This window comes from Labeo rohita, chromosome 22 (genome assembly GCF_022985175.1).
Source record: "Labeo rohita strain BAU-BD-2019 chromosome 22, IGBB_LRoh.1.0, whole genome shotgun sequence".
Taxonomy (NCBI): domain Eukaryota; kingdom Metazoa; phylum Chordata; class Actinopteri; order Cypriniformes; family Cyprinidae; genus Labeo; species Labeo rohita.
In genome coordinates this window covers 53,484,144-53,499,150 of record NC_066890.1, presented here as the reverse complement: position 1 = coordinate 53,499,150, position 15,007 = coordinate 53,484,144, and the positions used below count along the sequence as shown (strand labels likewise).

General features: G+C 35.4%; 1 long non-coding RNA gene and 1 pseudogene across 2 annotated transcripts; both read left to right on the top strand.

Moving 5' to 3' along the window:
* Positions 1-13,468, top strand: part of LOC127153855 (SLAM family member 9-like) — a 337,800-nt pseudogene extending 324,332 nt beyond the window's left edge.
* Positions 1,858-7,202, top strand: LOC127153863 (uncharacterized). 2 transcript variants are annotated; one of them, XR_007825350.1, is made up of 5 exons: positions 1,858-3,458; positions 4,462-4,522; positions 4,765-4,910; positions 5,002-5,095; positions 6,169-7,202. It is a non-coding gene; the product is annotated as an uncharacterized LOC127153863 (long non-coding RNA). The 2 variants fall into 2 exon arrangements; XR_007825349.1 differs by having other exon boundaries at positions 1,858-4,522.
* Positions 13,469-15,007: the final 1,539 nt, after the last annotated feature.

Here is a 15,007-nt window from a genome sequence, read left to right as displayed (position 1 = left end):
GCCTCACGCACACACATACAGCATTGCAAATGTTGCAGCCTATTCATTAGCAGAATAAAATACAGTCAACCAAACATATACACTGATTATTTAAAATTGTGCGTACTGCAGCCTGAGGTCGGATCAAACACATATTGCTCATGTGAGGATGTTTTTTATGTGCGTTATGTACAAGGCCTGGTTTACTAATAAGTTATAGTTTAGCATTAAATACATCCCGAATATGGACAAATTTAATCATGCCGAATGAGAGAGGTAGACTGCGTGAGAACAACGCGTTTGCTTTCAGTTTCCCTTTCAATTAGCCTAATTCGTTTTGACTTGTTTAGCAACTTATATATATTTCATTCTTGTTTGTTCCGATAACCGATCAAAATAGTCTAGGTATTGTGTTTATTGTTTGTACATTATAACATTTTGCTTTATTTATAAATGTAATAATTTTGTGCTTATCTGTATTTAACCTAATCTACAAGTAACGTTAATGTAGACTTACATGGTAGCCTATCCAAATATGATTTTATAATTTGATGTTATATAGACCAGTGGCGATTTCTTTAAGACTGCAAGGGAAGCTCAGCTTCCCCTATAATGTCACAAAATGAATGGTCAAATTATGTACTATTGTATTAACATTTTATTGACTAAAAATGCGTTAGAAAACGTTCATCTCAAAGACGAGTTCGTTCAGAATCAGTTAGATATAGCAGGTCGGCTGACTTGATTTTCTTCTCATACATTCCCGTAGCGTCACAGTGCACTTCCCCGTTGAAGCCCAGCGTCCATTGACTTCAATGCGGCTGTCTGAACGTTTTTTTTCAGTGCTTTGAAACTAGACGGTCATTGGATAAACGCTGCGATTATGTCCCGCCCACGGACGCTCAGCGTCTCTGGGGGTGAATGAGGAGCAAATGAGGAGTGGGCTGGCCTGGACTCCGAGCTTCTGCGTGATGATTGGAGGGTCTGTCGAAAGATTGTCAGATTGATCTCCTTTTGACTGACAGCGATTTTGTACTATAAGGAATCGCTGAAGCTATTCGCGCTCAGTCCCATCGCGGATTTCTCAAGTTCAGTCGAAATAAAAACTGCTGCAACCTATTTCTTTATACTTGCTTGGCGAAATTGCTTGATTTTCATCATACATTTCACACAATTATACACCACATTCCTTGTTTCACTTTTACAGAGTTACCTAGCGTAATAGCCGAAAATGAGCTTCCCCTATTTGACAGACCAGTAGCCGCCACTGATATAGACCTACCTCATTACCCTCCACTGGATGTATAACATTTTGGTATTTTATAGTGCCTGTCATACTTCTGTGGATATTTTGGTGAAAGTAACTCAAAAGTAACTAAAAAGTAGTGTAACGCATTACAGTTCAGGGACAGTAATATTGTAATGTAACTAATTACTTTTAAAAGACAGTAACTAGTAATATATAATGTATTACAGGAAGTAATTGCCCAACACTGATGTTAACAAATATAGCACAAGCACATCATCGTTCTAAGCGTTAATTTTACCTGATAGGGTGCGCTGTTACAACAGCAACCGCAGCCAACGTCACATGTTGTCATCTCGAAATTACGGTAATTATGATTTGGCGTGAAGGGAGCACAACACTGTGACTTTACTGAGAGCTACGTTCACAGGAAAACCAACGAATGGCGTTACTTTTTATGTAATATGTATGTAAAATTCATAATTTTCTATTAAACGCAGTCAGTCTCCTAGGATTTTCTGAATTATATCATGTCAATATGGGCCATTTTACAGGTTAAACCAAGTCTGAGCTATAACTGTTACCCTAGTGGAAACCAAATTCTTCTTTTTTTTTTTTTTTTTTTTTAAGTGGAAATTTTACATGGTCAGCTGAAAGTTTGCCAACAATTTTCATTATATTGATACAATATTATTAGTATTATTAATGTACTATTTTACAAAAAAAAAAAAAAAAAAAGAAGTAGTGAAAGCATCAAGGTAGAACATCTTTCAGCAGGATGCAGCTAAAGCCATAGTTCACTCATACTGAAAATTCTGTCATCATTTAATTACACTCAAGTGCATCCAAACCTGTATGAGTTTCTTTCTTATGTTGAACATAAAGTAGACTCGTAAGATTGAGTAAAGGTAGGAGGGTAGCTGGCTCGGACTGTCAAAAAGCAAGCATGAACTTGATGCAAGCTACAACAAGTAGCCAATGCAATGCATCTGAAACGAACCTAATTTCACTGGTTAAGGTTAGGGTCAGGTGTGTGGTAGGTTCAGTGGTTAGCATTTGTGTAGCATATAGGAAATCAACACTGTGACTGACACAACCAATAAAACATTTAGAATCAGCTGTGGGGTGGAGTTTGCGCTTAAGTGGATTGGGAGGAAAATTGCACTTGCGTCATGTGCCTGTCTGTCAATGGGAGGAAGCCATGCCCTATTCTGGAGCTCCCACCCCTTTTTGGAGTTACTGTCCTCATTTGGAGATCTGCAGGCTGCAGTTATCCACCTTATCTTTCCCATAAGAGTGGGTGCAGCCGTTTGTCTGGCTTCCAGTCTCATCCACTTCCAGCTATTTTTAGCTGCTTGATATTGCAAACTGGTGTGTGTATTACCTTAGTTACAAACACACTGGTTTGTAGTGCAAACTGTTTTACCATTTACTGTGTTTCGATATTCTTCTCGCTATTTTCACTACGGTGGATTATGAACCGGACGTCTAACACATTACCAGAAAACAGCTTACTTCCACATTGAAAAATAAGGTGGATACTCTTCTTCAAAGAGCTGGCATGAACTGAGAAGCGTGACAGCTTTTAATGATTATAAAAAGAGTTTTCAAATATGATGTTGATTTTATACAGCAGTTCAATAAACAAGAAGTTAATATTTAGTGACTTTTATTTTAGAAATATTTTTGTCTGATTTTGCTCTATTTCATCAACAACAATAAAACAAAATCACAGCTAAACCACAGTGCATCTCCATGCAATCACACAGCAATTCTTTTATGAATGATTCCCCCTGCAAATCACTTAGGAGTCAAATATCACCTCATAATGTGAAGGTACATTTTTGTTATCGATCAGGTGCGCCTAAATTTTTGACTGCTGCTAATTTTTAAATCAGTCTCCCTTTTTATTAAACACAAGGGCTCATTAATACACTGAAAAAAGTGCACAAGGCATGTCATTACTCTAATGAAGTTGTTATACTTGAGCTAACTCAAAACATTTAATTTTCTGTCTAGCCATCAGTGTAATGTAAAAAGTTTGGTTGATTTAAATTAGAAGTAAGTCTTGTTAGTGTAAAGTAAATACATTTCTGTAAATTAAATTAAAAATATTGGTTTCCATTGTCTTCTAACGTCATCCGTGGTCGTGCGTGTCGACGTTCAGCTTTCCGCCATCTTGTTACACCGCATGGATGAACTCGGCGTGGTAAAACGGGAATCAAGAAAATTGGTAAGTAATTTTAAACATACGTTTGGGCTTATTATTAACATTATACATGTATGATTTTATAAAATATTATGTTGTACTGTTGTTTTACATACAGTTAGTATTACTAGTTTGACGGCTCTAACTCGGCTAGAAGGTTTACAAGTTTCCCTCATCACGATGTTAAACCGAGTGGAAATAATAAAAAAAAAAATAATAATAATAATAATACAAGTAAACTGCTAGAGGTGAGATGCGGTTAGAAGAAATCTCTAGCATTAATCCTGATCATGGCATGTCTTGAAAAACGGAGACAGTATGATGTTCGTCATAGAAGACACACTGCAGGACTGCCAGACACTGCCAGAATTTCTTTGTAACAGCCATTAATCGTCTGTCGTCTGCAGCTTTTAGCCTAGGATTATAGAAATCCTGTAGGATTTTCAAAATTTGTCTCAGACGGCCAAATCGTGGCCAAAATCGCACAGTGTGAGCCCGGCTTAACTCTCAAACCTCTAACTCGGCTAGAAGGTTTACAAGTTTCCCTCATCACGATGTTAAACCGAGTGGAAATAAAATTAAAAAAAAATAATAATAATAATACAAGTAAACTGCTAGAGGTGAGATGGATTGATATTGAAATGTAGTATAAAGACTGTTTCTGGTATACTGGAGTGCGATACAACAGCGTGCATGTACTTTATAGATGGCACCGCCATGTATAACGTACATGCACGCTTCAGACGCTTTGTATGGACTTAACGTTGTTATGAAGCTTTATTATTATGATGATTTTTATTGATTTATTATGAAGCTCGCGTTCGCGAGGTATTCGCTGTCCTTACTTGTATAGTCTCTCATTTATGATTAATGTTAACACATAACGGTAGCTTAACCAAACACGTCTTCAGTGATGTGCCTAAACACTTGTTATTTTAACGTATTGCGTCGACCAGCTTACCCAGTAAAGAAGTCGTCTGTTTACTTTTATGTGAGCCAGTTTGTTATTTCTCTTTGTCTTTTGTAGGATGGGGTACAGCTCAACAACAATTAAGACAGGTTTTAAATAATCCAGTCACATGAAAAACGTAAGTAATTTGCACCTTTTAATTATTGCTTTATTTAAAAATGTTAAAAGTAAGTGACTAATCCTGAATTTCCATAGTTTTTACCATGGGATTTTAGTATGTAGTGTTTTTGAAAATGTCTTGGATGCCTTAATTATACCTTTTGTTGTTTAATGCTTTGTGTGTATGTGTATTTTTACAGCTAGTTCTCAAAGTGAAATCATTTTTTTCAGAAGTCTATTTTCTGTTTCTCTTTCTTACAGATTAATGCCGAATTTTTGCAAATCACGACCCTACATTTACAGTTGAGAATTATGGCCTCTTTGGACAGACAGAGCTCTCAGCTTCTCCAGGTTATTAGGAGCAAAGGTGGGGTCCTCCGTGAAAAAACGTTAAAGTTATGGATCAGGTATTGGTTGCATGCGAACAAAATTGCTTGTGGCAATTAATTTAGTAGCGTTTTGGTCTAATAAAAACAATACACCTTGAACATTTTGTAGAGTCTGGACATAGACATCAGAAGAGAGTGCCTGCTGAAGTGCCTGATCATGTACCTTCATGTAAGATGCAAGCTGTCTGATCAAAGAATACCAGGTAATGTAGACAATGCAAACTACTGAAATTTTCTCCAACCATGTTTGCCTTAAAGTTATATTTCACTACCAAATCAACATCTCCCCATGTTTTACTCGCCCTCAAGGCATCCTATCTGAATATGGTTATATTCTTGAAGAACAATACAGGCAAAGTTGTAATCCTACATATCATTTCACTTCCAAGAGGTAGAATGGGAGTGAATTGTTGACTTTTTGCAGCTTCAAATAGTGCATCCGTTGATCAAAAAACTGCTCGACACTGCTCTGTGGTCTTAACAAAGGTCTTCTCAAGCCTTGAGGGTCAGTAAAACGTGGGGAATTTGATTTGGTAGTGACATATCGCTTTAAAGTAGTTCAAGTAATTGTGTTATCATTTACACATCAGCCTGTGTGACTTTCTTCCACAGAACACAAAAGAATATATTTTGAAGAATGTTGTTAAGAGCCCCCCATTCACTTGCATTGGTTTTGTGTCCATACAATAATAGTGAATGGGGGCTGTGCTGTTCTGTTACCAACACTGTTCAAAATTCTGCAGAGGAAAGTAATTCATACAGGTTTGAAATGACAAGAGGGCGTGTAAATGATGACAGAATTTTGAATGTGAACTACTCCTTTAAAAGGGGTTGGTTCACCCAAAAATGCAATTTCAACACTGTTGAGTAGATTGATAAATGCCACTGATTGGCCATTGTGGTACTGCACTCAACAGATATGTCTGTAATTGTCTACAATGGTCAACACATGGGAGCATTTGATTGTACAAGTGTTTAAGTGTTTAAAAGCATTTTCAAAGCCAAAGAGAGTGTAAAAGTACATCTTCACCCAAAAATGAAAATTTTGTCATCACTTACTCTACTCTTGTAATAAACCGTACAAATTTTATTTTTACATTGAACACAAATGAAGATATTTTAATGAAAGTTAGCAACAGACGTTTGGGCTCTACATTGACCTCCATAATAACAAAATTTTGTAATAAATTTTCAGATGAAGGGGTGTTTTTTTTTTTTGTTTGTTTTTTTTTCTTCCAAAGTCCCTCAATTATTCTCTGTTCTTGTATGTTTTTAGGCTGACCAGAGGGAGGAAGCGGAGAGAGAATTTGAAAAGACCACCATGGCATTTTTTGTGATCCGCGAAAGTGATGCTCTTAGTTGTGCACTGGACATTTCCATTGTCATTGACGGTGTGGAAGTACTAAATGAGTTGCCCTCTGTTGCATGTGTCTGTGCCATGATGTTTGGACTCATTTATGCACTGAACTTAAAATATCCTGAAGGACTCAAATATACCTTTGAGGCCTTTCAAAAAATAATCATTGACATAGAGAGTAAGCAGATGAGCCGAAGGGTGCAGAACCTCTCTTCAAAGCTGCAGGAGTACATTTATTTCCTTTGACCCAGCTACAGTGTTCTGCTGATGGTAAATTTCTTCGAAGATGTTGGACTGTATAAAGCCTTTTGTACAAAGTTAACTGTACTACTGTTTACTAAACCTGATTTGTTTTATCTTGGTTAAGTTGTGTTTTATCTAGGGTTAGTTAAATAGTTTACCCAAAAATGAACATTCTTACATTGTTTACTCATCCTTAAGCTATTCAAGTATTTAACTTCAATTAAATTTGGTTCAGAGACATTTTATGACAATTTTTTGATAAGTTTGAGATAACTGAGATAAGTTTCATTTTGGGGTAAACTATTCCATTGGCTAATTTGGTAGGTATTTTATTAAAAGTGTTTGGTTTTACACTGCCCATTTTAAACCAGTTTTTGGGCCAAACTTGTTTTAACTTCAGAGGAATTCTAAAGGTTTTATTGTGTAGTCAGTTCTAAGTGACTGTTCATGGAAAGATTGCATGTTTCTCTTTGAAATGATAACTGATTCTTATGGTGAATTTACATTGTATCCAGTGTGTCTATGTATATGGATACTAAAAACTGTTATACAGTATGTTTTTATAACAATACTATACAGATTGTAGAAATTTTTTATGACAAAAATGGTCAAGTTTATGATGTGTTTACATTGTTAGTGTGTATTGGTATGAGAATACTGTGCACATTGTAAAAAAACTTGTATTATGACAAAATAAATTGTCAAAAGTTTGATGCTTGAAGTCATTCATCTTTGATGATAAAATTACACATTCTGAAAGTAAATAAATTTCTTTATATTACATTAATATTTTAAGTTGTATTTGGTTGGATATTTGGTTAGATTTGGTTGTAAAGTAAAAGAATTAAGTTAATACAAAGAAAACATTACGACAAAGTATAATTTGAGATTTTATTAAACTTAACTTTATTTGATTCAAAGATACTTTTTGCTTTGGCTAAGTAATGGATAGTTAATTCTTTTCAAAGTAAAAATTTAAAGTTGATAAAAAGTAAAGTAATTAGATGTAACAAGTTGACGCAAAATTTTTACTTTGATCCAATGAAACACTTTTTTCAGTGTATTGCCTACGTTGCACACACAGAACAGACTGAGTTTTCTGGCACTGATAGTCTTTTATTTAGTCACACTCTGCAAAATTAATAAACAACAAGAAATTAGACAGGATTTAATTGTGTTTTGACATGACTGGCAGTGTGACTTCTTCATTAATGAATGAAACTTGTTCAATAAACTCACAGTATACAGTTTCCTGATATACACAACATTTAGAAGTGATTACAATGTATTGCATCAAATAAAGACTGTAACTCACTTACAGTGATCAAACTATAATGCTGTGCTAACATACACAAACTGTGTAAAAACACATTATGTTTACTTTGTATAACTCTCTTATAAAACTATAAACTTTCTTATAAAACTATAAATTTTCTTTACCAGCATCATACTACTCATCAAACAATGACAGAATATCACAGGACACAAATGACGTAATCAAATATTACTCCGCTCGCTCTACAAATAATATTGAGCGCATTGTAATCTCTAACGACATCAATTATTCTGTCATGCTGAAACATCTCGCGCGGCCGAGTTGGCCGCATTCCAGCCGCGGGTGCGCTGATGCGGTTAATTTTATCGATATAAAACACGCGTGCATCAAACAAACACATGAAATACACAAATAAACATTTGATGAACATAAGCTGCGATGCCACATCAATCAGCTTACCTGGAAAATTAATGAACACAACAAGAAATTAGACAGGATTTCATTGTATTTTGACATGACTGGCATTGTGACTTCTTCATAAATGAATGAAACTCCCTGCGCCTCACAGTCGTTCCCCTAGCGTCACTCGCCAGTATATACAGGTCTAAGTGATTAAGTAGGCATCATTACACACTATACAAAACTTAGTTTATGTTAATGCACCCGTATACTTAATAAATGATAACAAATAATAATCCTAAAAATAAAAATATACTGTTTGAGTTTATACCTCTACACCTATATTATCATAACCATCAACCACCCAATATTGAATATTTTGCCCATTTCCACCACTGTTTACCTTTGATAAACAGTTCATAATAAGATAAACACCACTGCTTATCTTTGGGCTTTGGGTCAAACACTGTTTCTCATCATGGTTTATTGTCTCTGTAGAGTAAAGAATCACAAAAGCCAGCAGCAGGACAGGAAGAACCCCTTTACCTATAAAACACCTGCTCTGAACAACCATTCTTATGCACATGATGCATCAAAACAACATAAACCGCATCTGGTTTCAGTTTGAATCAGAAGCAGGACATCAGTAAAACTAGTACTGGGAGATAGCAGACAGTTTTAACTTTGTATGCTGTTTTTTCTACATACTAAATCTGTGAACTAAATAAATATATACAACCATTTAAAAAAATCACTAGTGGATCCACTTCAAAATAAAATTGAGTTAATCTAAACCAAACCAAAAAAAAAACAAAAAAAACCCCACAAACTTACTTTAAGTTTTATCAAACTTACTTTAAACTTAAAAATAAAATGTTTAATTATTTAAAAAAAAAAAAAAAAAAAAAAAAAAAATGCATCCGGAGCTTGTACGTCTGCATTAGGAGGGTCAAAATCAGCCGAGGGAGGATTCACAAACCAGAATAACAGGTACAATACAGTCTTATTAGATCAGACTTTTTACTTAACTTTAAGGAAATGTATCACATGTTTGTTTTGTGCTGTTTGTGCTGGTGTCACCTGACTGGTAAGTTATAACTTTTTGATTTTTGACTGGGATTTTAAATTGAAATTTCCAGTCCTTCTATTGTGGATTGTAAATTTTTCTTGCCCATACCGCAGTAGTCATAAACAGCTACAGAAATCATGGAAATTCACTGTCAATTAAGAGAATCCAAGAGAAGCAAAGCGATAATTTTAACTCTGAAATTGCCAGTAAATATTGAAATAAACGTGGAATTTTAAAGTAGAAATATCCTATGTGTGTTATGCCACTTTCCACATTGCATTTACTGTGCAGAACATCTTTAAATACACTACATATCTGCTGCTGTTTTGGATGTTATTCGCTTTATATTTAATACAATCTACAGTTGATTTCAGACTGTATAACTAAAGAGAGCTTTAATAGTTCCATATTCATTTTTATCAGGTGTGTTTGGTGAGTCACTGTCAGTGATGGAGGGAGATTCTCTCACTCTACACAGTGAAATTACTGAACGTGAAGACAGCAGGATAGTGTGGACATTTGGCACTGAAACATCTCCAATAGTAAACATCAAAACAAACAACCAAATCTTTTCTATATTTAATGTTCCTAATGAGAGATTCAGAGACAGACTGAAGCTGGACAATCACACTGGATCTCTGACCATCACAAACATTACAACTGAACATGCTGGACTGTATAAACTACAGATAATCGGACCAAGAAAATCATCAAAAATATTTAACGTTTCTGTCTATGGTGAGTAGAGACATTTGTTGTGTGCTCCATATAACGATTTACACTAAAAATTCAATTGACACATTAAAGTTCCTCTTTATTTTCTCATGTTTTCAGCTCGTCTGCCTGTTCCTGTCATCAGCAGTAACTCTTCACAATGTTCTTCATCATCAAAGCAGAAATGTCCATTGTTGTGTTCAGTGGTGAATGTAAGTGATGTGAGTCTCTCCTGGTACAAAGGAAACAGTTTATTGTCCAGCATCAGTGTGTCTGATCTCAGCATCAGTCTCTCTCTACCTCTGGAGGTGGAATATCAGGATAAAAACACCTACAGCTGTGTGATCAACAATCCCATCAGCAACCAGACCAGACATCTGGACATCAGCAAACTCTGTCACACATGTGCAGGTACAGCAGCACTGATATCAGCGTGTTGAATAACTGACTTGATCTCTGTATTTTGTTGTAGATCATACACATTTATTAACGCTAATAAATCATTTTATCCATTACAGATCAGGGCCTACCCATATTGTACATAGCGCTAAGTTCTGCTGCTGGATCTCTATTGATTGTAGCTGCAGTCGGGATCTTCTGCATTTACAGGAAACATAGAAAAACTGACCAAGAAGGCAAGTGTTATGTACTGCTTTTAAATCAGTCAGACACTAGGATAATTTAGGATACAGGAACTTAACCAACAGGACACAGAGACAAAATGAAACAGAAATAATTAACAAATGTCCACAGAACATAGTTGAATCATTCCCCTGGTGTTCTCATTTGTGGGTCTTGCTTGTTAAGGTTCGACGAAAATTATATGTGAACAATTTCTAAATATAATTATTTGCTTACTCTGCCAAGGACTTTGTGTATGTGAAACAGTTCTAATGTTAAACTGTGTAAATTAATTACTGCCCTTTTTAAAATGCAGCATTAAGTATTTGAAGAGTTCAGATGCAAAAGCCTCTAAATCAATCTGATGTTTTTGTTTAAAATGGCATTTTTATCAGGCTCCTATGTATAGGTTTCTATGTAAATACTGGTACTTCTGATTGGGTAGAGGCTGGGATTTTAGTGGGATTGAAGTAAAAGCATTTGATGGACGCATGTGGCCTGATGGTTAAAGAGTCGGGCTTGTAACCCAAAGGTCACTGGTTTGATTCCTACACCAGCAGGAACTGAAGGTGGGGATTGTGAATGAACAGCGCTCTTTCAATGACTGAATACCAAGGCACTGAACTCCCAATTGCTCCCTGGGCGCTGGAGCAATGACTGCTCACAGTGTGTATGTGTGTGCACTCGTGATGGGTTAAATGCAGAGAACCAACTGTGAGTATGGGTCACCATACTTGACAATACATCATCACTTTCACTTTCATTTTTCACTTTCATGTGTATTGAGAGCATTCACTTAGTATCATCATCTCATTTTTGACGGAAATGGCTTTTAGAGGGTTTTGCAACTGAACTCTTCATTTGTTAAAAGTCCACTTCCAGAACAAAAATTGACAGATAATGTACTCACCCCTTGACATCCAAGATTTTCATGCCTTTCTTTCTTCAGTCGTAAAGAAATTATGTTTTTTGAGGAAAACATTTCTGCATTTTTCTCCATATAATGGACTGATATGGTGCCCCCGATTTTGAACTTCCAAAAGGCAGTTTAAATGTGGCTTCAAACCATCACAAATGCGGTTCTAAACGATCCCAGCCAAGGAAGAAGGGTCTTATCTACAGAAACAATTGGTTATTTTCATTAAAAAAATATATAAATTATATTATTTTTAATGTCAAACGCTCATCTTGTCTCACTCTGCCTGAACTTTTTTTTTTTCCCGCTCATGACAGTTACGGTATGTCAAAAAAACTCCCATCTCATGTTCTCCATCAACTTCAAAATCATCCTGAATCACTTTTTAACCTTTTGTTAAGGGTGTTTGATCTTCTTTGCATGTCCACTTTGCAAAGACTGGGTCAGAACTTCTGCAGCGATGTAGGATGATTTTGAAATGATTTTTGAAGTTGAGGGAGAAAATACGATTGAAGTTTTTCGACATACACTAACTGTCTTGAGCTAGAATACACAGAGTTCAGGGAGAGCAAGACAAGACGAGTGTTTGAGATGAAAAGTATTTAAATTTTATTTTTTAACTGCATTTTGGAAGTTCAAAATTGGGGCACCATATCAGTCCATTATATTGAGAAAAATGCAGAAATGTTTTCCCTCAAAGAACATTAGTTCTTTACGCCATCTTGGATGACAAGGGGGTGAGTACATTATCTGTAAATTTTTGTTCTGGAAGTGGACTTCTCCTTTAAATTGTGTGTATTTATGCTTATATTTGAGCCTTGATGATTTATGGAAACATATCTAGTTAAGATTGGGTTTTGTTGTTTTAATGCATGTTATTATTGTTTAAACAGTTCAGATTTGTGAAGAAGAGATCACTTATGTTGAGCCTACATTCCACAAACGAAAAGGACAATTGGTAAGATTATGTAATCTCTGTGTCAATTTAGCAGTAAGTCAGATTTCGATGTGTGCGCTTGTGTAGTTGTGTTACAAGTGCAATGCTGTACCAGGTGAGCTACTAAGCAAGTTTACAGTGTTAGAAAAGCCAAACATACAGAGCTTGTTACGTGATGCAAACATCAACATGTATTAGTTAACAAACAGTGTATTGTGTAGGGAATCATGAAAAATAAATCTATTATTTTTTCTTTATTACGCTAAGGGAGGTAGGTACCCATAAAGGCAAAAGTGTTGTTGTTTTTTTTTTTTTTTTTTTTTCAGTGAATGATATTACCTTATTACCCAACATTTGATTAAAAACTTCTCTTTTGTTTTTTTTATTTATTTATTTATTATTATTTATTTTTTAAATTCCACTTGATTTCCAATGTAAAATTTAGGCCTTGAAGCAAAACCACTGAGAATTTCCATGTTAACTTAGCAGTAGGAGGGAGGTTAAGATTTTGAGGATGCCACATTTCTAATATAATAAATTGTTGTTGTTATTATTATATATTTTATAATATATATATATATATATATTTTTTTTTTTTTTTTAGAAGGTTAAAGAGGAGGATCGCATGGTATATGCACCTGTCACCATGGGATAATTATCAAATGTCATTTATTATTATTATTATTATTATTAATAATAATAATAATAAGTACGAGACCCAGCTGTGTGATCACTTTGAAACTCTGACCTTTGAGTTTAATGTTTTGTGTTTGTGAGAATCACCAAATATAGCATTTACTAAAAATTGCTATGATTGATAAAAATTTAAATTGATAAAACATGATATACAAACTTAAGACAACTTAAAGGATTAGTTCATCTGTAATTCTCTCATCATTTCATGTTGTTGTACATGCATTTGATGTACAAAAACAATCTTCACTGTTCCTTTTGCATCAAGTATTCAGGTTTGAGTTTCCGTATTTGATGAACTCTATGTGCATCAAGCAATGTTTATATGTGAATAAAAGCCCATTGTGTTTATGAAGCTTTAAGAGTTTGCTTGTGTGCACTTTAAATGGATGGACAAATATTAATAATTAATATTAATATTTAATATATTAAGTTTTCAAACTAATTGAACGTGTACATCTCAAACATGGATGCAAAATGATCATTGAAAGTAGTCAAAGTGAATCCTGCTTCATTCTGTACAGGCATGTTGAATCTGTTGGGTGGACAATCAGCTTGTGCATGAGGACATGTCTGAAACTACTCTACTAATGCAGAAGTCTCTTGTGAAAGTGTGTCTAAGGTGTCAGAAGCATGTCTTTGTGAATAACGTGGCTGAAGGTGATTTTTTTCCATTTCCACTCACACAGTTTGACTTCTGCCCTACACAAAACACTTTACTATAAAATACTGAATCTGATGGTGCAGCAAGACTGTAAGATACGCTTACTGTGTAAACATGAAATATGAAACTATACTTTTTTTTTTATCTGAAATATTCAAGGGCATGTGCATCTCACTGTAAAGTTCCTAAAATAAATTTGGAGACCACTGCAAAATTAGACTGTTTTTCAGCAATTCAGGTGAACAATACTATTCATTCTATAATGAACTATTGTTTGGTCAGCAACTAAACAGCTTTAGCTCTCAAATTAGGGACATAGCTGAACCACAAAACTGAGTCAGAGAAATGTTTGACAGAAAATCTCACCTTGAACTTGCTGTCAAAGTCCAGATACAAATTATGATATAGAAGACCTGCACCTGCACCATCTCATGAACTGTCACCTGAGGAAAATAAACCTTTATCAGGAAACAAAACAGCGGTTACTGTGTCTAAAGGAGGCTATGATTTTTTATGCACTACAAAGTCTTTTATTAGATAAATTAATACAGCTAACAAATAGGCAGCTGGTGGTGGTTTTTAGTACTTTATGAGGATAGCAGGGTACTTTTGGTGGTTGGCTGTTTGCTAGTCATAAAATCCCACCTTGAACTTGAACTTTGCGGCTGCGTTCCACCAGCACGCTAAAAAAACTTCGGTGAATCCCCGCCGCCATTTTAGAGTGCTTTTACCAACACCACGATTCTGACGGTGGGGGCGAGTCGACTCACTCGTGCACTTCAGGCATCGCCACATACCACAACGCAATGTTGCGATTGTGACGGATTGTAACGGAGATCGCGCACTGCCACCTTCAACAAGACACTCGGTTTTAGGATTTGTTTTCCTTTCAAACTGGACTGTATGGCAGAATTTAATCTCTAGGCGAAGTTCTTCAAATGGACCGAGGAGGGCAGCAATACGCCGTTGTTGCGTTGTCTGCCGCAAATTTTAGAAGAAGAGGAAGAGGGATTTTTTTCCCCCTGTAGTATGGGACTACTGTGCGGGAAACACTTGCTTTCAGTTCAGTTCAGAAAATCCTTATTTACAAATTCCAAAAATGCAACATGCAGTAGCGTCAGTTAAAGTCGCATACAACTCGTCCATAAGTTCATAACTTTATTTTTTAGTCCATACCCTCCGATGATATTTGCAATATTTAAACTAAAAGGACAACTTAAAGAAAA